Source organism: Microtus ochrogaster, chromosome 2 (genome assembly GCF_000317375.1).
Source record: "Microtus ochrogaster isolate Prairie Vole_2 chromosome 2, MicOch1.0, whole genome shotgun sequence".
Lineage (NCBI taxonomy): Eukaryota > Metazoa > Chordata > Mammalia > Rodentia > Cricetidae > Microtus > Microtus ochrogaster.
Window position 1 is genome coordinate 93,260,862 of NC_022010.1, and position 10,218 is coordinate 93,271,079.

Sequence of the window (10,218 nt, forward strand, 5' to 3'; positions counted from 1 at the left end):
CACACACACACACACACACACACACACACACACACACACTTTCTTTGCTGTGCTTCTAGTAAAATCTTCATAGAATGGTTCTCATGTTGGGTGTGGAATTTGGGAAAACTGAGTGTGTCCCCAGGCTAAGGTTACTCACATTTAGATAAAGAACAGATGACCATTCTGGAGGGATGGAGGCTGTAGTTCTGTGCTGATGTTTTCAACCCTTTTAAATGAAAATTTTCACATGTAAATGTTGCTTTATTTAACCCTCTCTCTCATGAGACTTTATGTGATCATATTTCTTCAAGCTTTTTCTCAATTTGGAATGATGTTTTTCTATCACTTTTCATGTCTCCCTCCATTCCTTCATCCAATCGGAAGTTCTGCACAGGGCATCTGGTGCCTCTTTGGGCTGCTGCTGTCATCTTCTGACACTCTTAGCCCATTCTGAATGAGGAGGTCCTGAACTTGCTTCATCCTGGGGTTGTCATGTGTTCTCTCATTATTACTAAAAGACTGTTGCTTCCTGTTCCCATCGTCTCTCAAAATATTTCTGCTGGTAATTTTGCTTTGAAATTTATTAGTTGCTCCTTTTTATTTGAGTTTTTTCTAAATTTTTTTTCATTTTTTAAATTTTCAGTTTGGGGGAATTAAGCAAGTACTTCACACATGCTGGGCAAGAACTCACCCACTGGGCAACATCCCCAGTGAAATCTCTGAGCCCCTAAAAGGAGACTGGCTAAAATGACTTCAACTTCATACTAAAACATGCACTCTCCCCCTGCTCCTTCCGATGCTGTTTGTTTACAGAGCATCTTAAGCATGGCTCCTTTCCTGGGCTGGGGTATTTCTACAGTTCTAAATCGGGGCCTGCAACTCTGTTGTCTTTTTGGTGGGCCTTCACCCTTAGGACCAACCCATCTGAACAAGCTTCTCCTGGTTTCATCTTCCATTCATAACTGGTCTCAGTTTTCCTGCAGATACCCACTGGCTATTTTCAACTGTGTCTCTTCTCAGATGAGGTAGATCATTTTGTTTTCTTTTTTGTTCTTCCTACACAAATGCAGAGACCATGAAGTCTTGTGCTGTTGCAGGATTGTTTGCCCTCACTGTGTTTGGCATTAGGTTGGTGTTTTCATCAGTGGGGTGGTATACAGGAGTTTTGAGATTTTCTTTGTTCTATCCAACCTCAGGGATTTTATGGAAACCTAAAACTAGACCTGAATCAGTGTTACCATATTCTCAGAATCCCAGGTGTTTAATTTTTCCAAGGGAAAATCATTATTAATAGGGGGTTTCCTATTAGTATTCAGATGGAAATAGATTTAATTTTAAAATGTGAACATTTTAATAATGTTAGATTTCTGTTAGTTAGACTTTGGGATCTGTTCTTGGTCAGCAAGAATCAATAGAAGGCTTAGACAAGTGGAGATATTATAAAATAAGGGTCACATCAGAGGGACTGATTTCAAAACACTTTTCAGAAGCTTCTGGAAACAACCACTTGTCTGCCTTGTGTGATGTCTTCTCATTCTATTAACTTCAGAATGACACAAAGAGCAGCAGGTGTGGCTGTGCATGCGTGCTTCCTTGGGGGCCAGGAGAGGACCGGGTGATCAAGGACTGATGCCAATAGGCTCAGCTGTCCCTCTCTTCCATATGCATTTCTGTCACACAGAGCAAGGCCAGCTGAACTGTTTGTATGGATGCTTTCTATGTAATCTGGTAAATGTTCTCGGCAACATAAAGTGGACTCATTATACATCTTCTGCATTTGGAAGGCAATCTTGTAGTCACAGGTCTAGCCAAACCTTTCAAATTGTGTTAAAAAAAAAAACAACTGTTTTATTGAATCTTTCATTCTTATACCTCTGAACCACTGTTGGTGCAAACATCTGTATCAGTCACCATTTTCCAGATGAAGCAGGACCAATTAGTTTTGAAGAATGGAACTGTGGGTTCTCTCTACATGTATAGATAGAAGAAATTTTATTCCTATAAACACGATTGTTGTGAACATGGAGGCTAGCACATCCTGTCTGCTCAGAGGGCAACAGGCTAGTGACGAGAGGGCTCAGTGATGTGGGAGTGTCATATATCAACCTGTTGATTTCATTGGTTAAGCAATAAAGAAACTGCTTGGCCCTGATAGGTTAAAACATAGGTGGGAGGAGTAAACAAAACAGAATGCTGGGAGGAAAAGGAAGTGAGCTTAGAGAGACGCCATGCTCCCCTCTCCAGGGCGGACGCGAGAGCTCTGCTCTTTGAGGCACACGCGATGAAGCTCCTACCTAGGATGGACGTAGGCTAGAATCTTTCCTGGTAAGACTGATGCTACATTGTTTATTAGAGATGGGTTGATCGGGATATCAGAATTAGCCAGTAAGGGCTAGAGCTAGTGGGCCAAGCAGTGTTTAAAAGAATACAGTTTGTGTGTTGTTATTTCGGGGCATAAGCTAGCAGGCAGCCGGGGTTACAACAGCTCAGGATGCAGCTGAAGCTGAAAGCTAGCAGTCTCAAGAGCCAGGGCAGTGAGAGCACAGAGGAAATCTTGGGGTGCTCTTCTGGAGACACTCCCTGTAGCTGAGTAGGGGTACCCCTCCTTTGGTTCTCTATGGCCTTTCAACAGAAGTCATAGTAGGAGATTGGCTTCCTATAAATTAGAAGTTTATTCATTTAAAGGTTAATCTTGTTGAAAAGACTCTTTTCAAGTTGATGTTGTGTTAGAACTAAAATAGTAGAATTTTAGACTTGAGTATTTTCTCTGGTCCCTAACTAGAGAATCAGTATACCTAGTACAACAGAAATTCCGTAACTACAGGAAGAGAATAGTCTATGTTCAATCACCTCTGTGATAGAAGGAGGAGAGAGCGGTTCTCAACCTACTATTCCCTTATAATTCTTTCTAAGGCTAAAGCACACTTTGTTATATAAAGCTTTATAACTGAAAATTCAGTTGATGGGGATTAGAAATCATTGTTTCTTGGAGCACAAGTTCAAATTAATATACAATAGTGTTATAGCTTAATTTCACTCCAGAGCTCTCATTGTTTCTTGGAGCGCAAGTTCAAATTAATATACAGTAGTGTTATAGCTTAATTTCACTCCAGAGCTCATGTTCAATGTTTTTAAAAGACTACACACTTATACCTCTTTCCTTAAATTTACATAACTTCTTCCATACATATATATGCATTGATTATTAAAATGTCTTTTCAAAGATTTAAATGATAATGTAATATTTTCTTAATTATTATACTTCTTACAATACTTATAATTATACTTCTTGATTTTTTTTTGAGACAGGGTTTCTCTGTGTAGCTTTGGTGCCTGTCCTGGAACTAGCTCTTGTAGACCAGACTGGGCTCAAACTCACAGAGACTCACTTGCCTCTGCCTCCCAAGTACTGGGATTACAGGCGTGCGCCACCACCACCTGGCAATACTTATAATTATACGTTTTACTTCTTATACTTCTTGCATTATTGCTCTGTAATGGAAGTAGTAACACTGTGACTTCCATACAGAAAGACTGACTCAATAACAGTAAACTGCATTACATAATTCAAATACATATATTTCTAACCATCTTCAACTTCATAGTTTTCATGAACTTATTGCTATGTGATGAGTGAATGCAGAGAAGACTCTTGGTAAGAGCAGCTTGAGATTTTGTTTGAAGCCTTTCTAAAGCAAATTCTATCTGTCTATTTAAAACCACTCTGGACTGGAGAGATGGTAGAGTTAAAAGCATCTACAGCTATCATCACATCATCCTGTTTTTGAAGAGGATCCAGGTGCATTTCCCAGACCCACATCTGGCAGCTTACAGCTGCTCAAAACACCAGTTCCTGGGATCCAATGCCTCCTTTGTCTTCTGAAAAGATTGCACATGTGTGGTATGCATACAAACATGGGGGTACACATGAGTGCACATAAATTCAGTAAAAAAAAGTTAACACAACTTTGTTCACCTGTTTGAAGGGTCCTGGTTGCTTAGCACTGCCATAAAGAGGACAGAGGACTTGCCACACCCTAATTGGTGTTTCTGTGATAGTCCTTATGTTGTCTCTGTGAAGAGATTCTTATTAACTATGAATGAAGACTCTCTTCGTTGGCACTAACACTGGCATTCCTTACTAACTAGCTGTGTTAGGCAATCACATATTTAATGTAAAACTAGTATCTAAATTCATCACTCTGTGTGTGTGTGTATACATTAATGCAAGATCCTGTTTCATAAATAAAAAGTAATTGATAACCAGTAAGGATAAAATCAAAATAAACAAAGATTCCAAAAACACAGTTTAGGAGATATATATCCAGAATAAAAATTTCATTCACTAATCAACTAAAAAGAGAAAATAGTTAATATTTGAAACCAACATAATTTGAAATTTCTGTTCCAGTGATTTTGAATGGGCTTCCCAACAACCTACCCAATGTGTTCTTAGATGCTTGCCAATTATTCTCTTATATCTCTGTTGGAGGAAAATATGTATATTTAATATGATGGATCAAAAGCAATTACTTAAATTAATAACTTAGGGTAATGAGTTCCCATGAGATAATTCAATTATGAAAAAGCATATCTGAGTGAATCCAGGAAGTTTACTATTAATTTTCCTTAATTTAATGTCAAGCGCTTCTTGCAAAAGTAATTACATTCTGTGTGAACTAACAGAGATTTTTTCCAGGTTTCTCAAATTTAAGCAAATGTGTTTTCCGTGAAAATGAGCATTGTTTTTCTGATTTTGATTTGCAAAAGCAGCAGTTATCAAGCTATGTTTGAAAGTTCTGCAGTATCCTTCATGAGGGCTCTCTTTGGTAGGTATTGGTCACTTGTATCTTCAACATAACTTTTAGTTTGTTTGTATAATATACATTATTGCTTCACCTCATACTAATAAGTAAGAAAATTCATTAGTTGCTTTTCTGTTCCTGTGATAAAGCCCCAGACTGAGCGTACCTTATGGAGGAGCTTGCTTTTAAAAGTCTTATGGGTTCAGAGGCATAGGAGTCCACCACTGTGGGAGTCATGACAGCCATTGGCAGGCATGCTGTAAGAGCTGAAAAGCTAAAGATTACATTTTTTTTTATTCCTCTCTCATATATTACCCTCAGTTTGCCTTCTCTTCTCTCCTCCCAGAACCCCACTCCTATCCCTCTTCCCCAAATCCACTCCTTTGTTTCTCTTCAGAAAGGGACAGACTTCCCTGGGATAGCAACCAAACATGACATTTCAAGCTGCAATAACACTATTCATAACCCTTCATATTACGGTAATGTGAGGCAACCCAGTAGGAGAAAAGGGGTCCCTAATGCAGGCAAAAGAGTCAGAGACAGCCCCTGCTCCCAATGTTAGGAGCTACGCAAGAGCACCAAACCACACAATCATAACAAATATGCAGAGAACCTAGACAAGACTCATACACGCTCCCTGATTGTCAGTTTAGTCTTTGTGAGCCTCTATGAGCCCTGGTTACTTGATTCTGCAGACTTTCTTGTGGTGCTCTTGACCCCTCTGGCTCCTATAATCCTTCCTCTCATTCTTCCACAGGGTTACATGAGCTGCATCTAATGTTTGGGTGTGGATCTCTGCATCTGCTCCACCATCAGCTGTTGGATGAAGCTTCTCTGATGATGATAGTGCTAGGATTATATTTTTAAATCATAAACAGAAAACAGAGAGGAAACTGATGCTCCTCCTCAAGGCTCTGAACTCAAAACTTGCCCCAGTGATAGACTTATTCCAGCAATGAGAAACAACCTTCCCAGACAGCTGTACTAACTAAAGACCAAGTGATCAAATAGCTGAGCCTATAGAGAAATATTCTCATGCAAAGTACCGCACAAGATAATTCCATAAGGACCCAACATTCCATCTTCAATGTGACGTTTGAGTTACAGAAAGCTAATCAGTTGATGCTTTGTGTTCCTGATGAATGAATCATATATTTTATTTCTTTTAATCCTATAATACCTCAGTAAAGCAGAATTAAAAGTAAGTTTTAATTATTAATACCTATAAAAGGCATCCAAGGAACACTGTCTAGACTTGAGAGGCAACTGCTTTTAAGTTCAAGTTTCACCATCAAAACAGAAAATATTAAAAATTAAATATGTTTTGGAATGTAAGATGGCCCAATGGATAATAGAGCTTGCTAGGCAAGCACAAAGACTTGAGTGCAGGTCCCTACTAACTATGTAAAAACTCCAGGTATTACTCATACACCTGAAACACTAAGGCTTTGAGGCATAAAGGAAGGGATATTTGATGAGACTCACTGGTCATGAATCTAGCCAGAAAATGAATTCCAGGGTCAATAAGAGACCCTGGCTTGAGGAAATAAGGCAAAGAGTGAAAAAGCAGGACACTTGAAATCCTTCTCTGACCTTCATGTGTATACCTGCACACACTCATATGCAAAAAGCTAAAAGAAGGTAGTAATCATGTCTGTACCCTGACTAAAGTGAATTGATATATAATATGTTAGGCTATGGGACATGTTTTAGTAACATTGAGCAGAATTCTTTGGGCCTATCCTTGTGATTCATTTAATTTATCGATGTCACTTGTCAAACTAAGTCTCCAGATGTTTCCTTGCCAATTGAATTTTAATTTCTAAGGCGTTGAGTTATTCTAACATAATTCATAGGCTTCTTGTGTTAAACTATTATAACAATAGTAACCATTCGACATTTCTAAATCATCACTGTTGATTTCTATAAGTTTATTGAACAAATTGATCTTGACTGTGCGTGGCTGCCCTACATGATACTCATTACTGCTAAACAACAAAGAAACCCCGAACTGAGTATCTGTGGGAGTTTGTGGGAACACATTCATGCAAGGATCTTCAGTGAGCTGACTGTTAGCTAAACCAGGATGGCACTGGGTGTTTCCTGTCATCTCTTTTCTTAATAGGTGATGTGTGTTTCGAAATCTACCTGACACCTCCCTAGTTTTAGCGATACCAGGATGAGTCATAGAACTTTGCACGTAGTGTGGCTCATTGCAGGAAGAGGAAACAAAGCAAAAAGCCCATGGGGGAAAAAGTCCTGAGGAAGCCAGACACAGTGCTCTGGAATCCTCTTTCAATGGAGGTACACAGGATGCATTCAACCCCTCCAGCAACGGATTACAACACGTCTGTAGTCTTATCTACCAAGGAAGTTCAGTGGAGACTCATTTAGGACTCACAAAAGGAAGGCCACAAACACTACCTCCCTGGCTTCTGCGAAATGTTCAGAATCTCAGAAGTAAGAGCAGGTTTTTTTTTGGGGGGGGGAGCAGGGGAATAAACCAAACTTTGAACAACTAGGTTATGTAAAGATACTGTCCAAAATTCATCATGGAATTAAGTTTTGCCAAGGATGGTTTTTATCAAGCCTGATGTTGCTCACTCTTCTTCTCTCAGTATTATTCCAGGCTTTTTCTTTAGCAAGGACAAAGTTCCAGTAAAGAAAATGGAAGCTGTAAAGTCCTCTTGAAGCCTAGTTTAAGAATTGGCATACATTGCTGCTGACATGGTTCACTGGACAAAGAGAGTCATAGATTCAAGAAGAGAATAGAATCACTCTTTCCATCCATCCATCTGTCCCTCCCTCTCTCTTTTTTCTTGTCTTCTTTTCCCTTCCTTCCTTCTTTCCTTCCCTCCCGCCCTCTCCCTTCCTTCCTCCCTCTTCCTTTCTTCCTTTATCCCATCCTTCCTCCCATCCTTCCTTTCATTCATGTGTCTTTCTTTCTTTCTTTCTTTCTTTCTTTCTTTCTTTCTTTCTTTCTTTCTTTCTTCCTTCCTTTCTTTCTTACAGGGTCTCATGTAGTCCAGACCGGCATCAAACTCACTCTGTAGAAAGGAATGACCTTGAACTTCTGTTCCTCCTGCTCTACCTCTCAAGTGTTTAGTTGTCAGGCATATATTATTATATGTAATTCATTGAGGTGCAAGATATTAAACCTGGGGCTTCATATACACTGGGCAAGTACTATACCAATTACTCTTCCCACTTCATTTAGAGTAAATGTCATAGCTAGCAGTTGGTATCAAGGATATAATTACTGTACTTCCAAAACATCTATGCTTTGTCTTAAAAATTTAGGAGAGGCTTATGCATTGCTTTGTTCTTATTTTATAATGATGATTAACACAATTGCATTTTAAACCCTTCCGGATAAGAGTGTCATCTTTTCACCTGAAGATGGCTAGGATTCAAGCTAAATGGATGGAGCCAACAGTTTTTGTTGCTGTAATATCCATAATCTCTGCATTCAAATCTAAGTGTGAATTTGTGGAAAGTAGGCCTCTGTCTTTCGTGGGATCTGGAGAACTGATATTTAGAAAATCCAGAGTGGACGTCCATCAACTTCAGCTCCAGAGACTCGCATTGTCTACATCACACTGATGAACTGTAGTCACTGTCACACTCAAGAGGAAACCCAGCTGCACTTAGTTCTCTAACCAGGAGCCAAATATAGAACCAATACTACCGCCTGCAGTCCAAGCCCATAACTTTCCAAGAGCTCATCCAGACTTTCTTGGGCAGCTGATGGAGAAGACTGGAGGGAAAATTCCAGGATACTCAAATAGAGATGCTAAATTCTGAATTGAGACAGGCTAATTATATGGAAATTAGAAATAACTGATATTTAACACTCATTCTTCTTGACATTTTCAGGTTAACTGTGATGAAACCGAACCTTGTCACTGCTGGGCAGATGTGGATTTTATCGGTCACAAGGAACAGCCATAAGAGTTGAGTTTTCAGGGGTATTAAGTACAGTCTCAACATCCCCAACAGCAGATTTTAGCACAGACTTTAAGGAACATTCCTCTTAGGACGCTTTTCTGGACAATATCATTCCTCTCCACTGCATTCCTTGTTGGGACAAGCTGACCCACTCTGTGTAAGCAGCAAGGTGACCACAGGATCTCTTTGATTACTTTCTCCCACTCATTTGCTCTGACTTTTAAAGCCAACTGAAAACCCCGTACCTGTTATGATGATGAATGAATAGAGGATTGTTCCTTTCAGTGAAGGGGCACTTACTATAGTCTCAAATATGAAATTTTGAAGCCAGATTTTGGTAGAAAGACACATATGCTTTCTGAGTAGTCACAATAAATGCCTAATTTAATTTCCAATATAAAGGCACACAGCTGAAAAACATGTTTTCATTCAATAAAACGTTTTAGAATTGGATAGAATTTCAATGAGTTCAAAAGATTGAGTGAAAAATTTGGAACAAAAACTACTTTTTAAGTAATAATCTTCTATAATTGCTCAAGTGACAATATTTTCCCTGATTATTATTTGAACAAATGATTGTATAGTGCTTAACTGTGTGTCTATATTCCCCCCCACACACACACATGCGTGTGCATGCACACACGTGCATGGCACTTATATTGCATTTGGACTAAAAAGTATTTGGACAGATGAAAAGGTTACTCTTAAAGTGATTGTCAAAACATTATTTGAAAATCTAGAAAACGACCCCCTTAATTTTCTATATAAACAGCCTAAAATGTCAACTTTGAATGCTGTTTCTATAAGGCCCCAGCAGGGTGACTCGCCACTGAAAGTTACTAATGAGGAAATTGACAGAAACATGAAATATCTGGCAAACATTTCATTTTCCACACTTTATCAGAACAGATTTTAAATACATGCCTCTGTAATAATTATCTTAAGGAATAGGCTGTGTTCACCTTTTTATATCACATACACAAAAGGAAAGTAAATAATTGGACATTATTTCTATTACCTCAAGGTTATCTCTCCCCCAAGCAAGCCTTGACCCATCTACACCAAAGACCCATCACCCTAAAACAGAGCTGGGCTGGCTGGGAGAAGACGTCCAGGTCAGAGTAACAAGAACATCTCTGTTTAATTACTAGAAATAACTCCTGGGAAGAAAACTTTCCCATCCTAGGGCTGGAAAATCAGTATCAGCAACAGTTGTTTGTTGCTTTGTATTTTGACAGGGAAAAAAAATGTTAAAGGGCATTATTTCAAAAAGAAAAAAACCTATGTAAAACAACACAACCAACATTACTGAAGACGTTGAGCGTGTGCGACGTGTAGAAAAGAAGCCCTTAACTCTGTCACACTGATTATACCATGGAATGTTCCCTCAAATTATAAGATTAGGAGGCCGTTGCCAACATCTTAGGTTTTTTTTTTCCTAAATGGTAATTCTTGGCAGGCAGAGTGTGATTTTATTCACAGG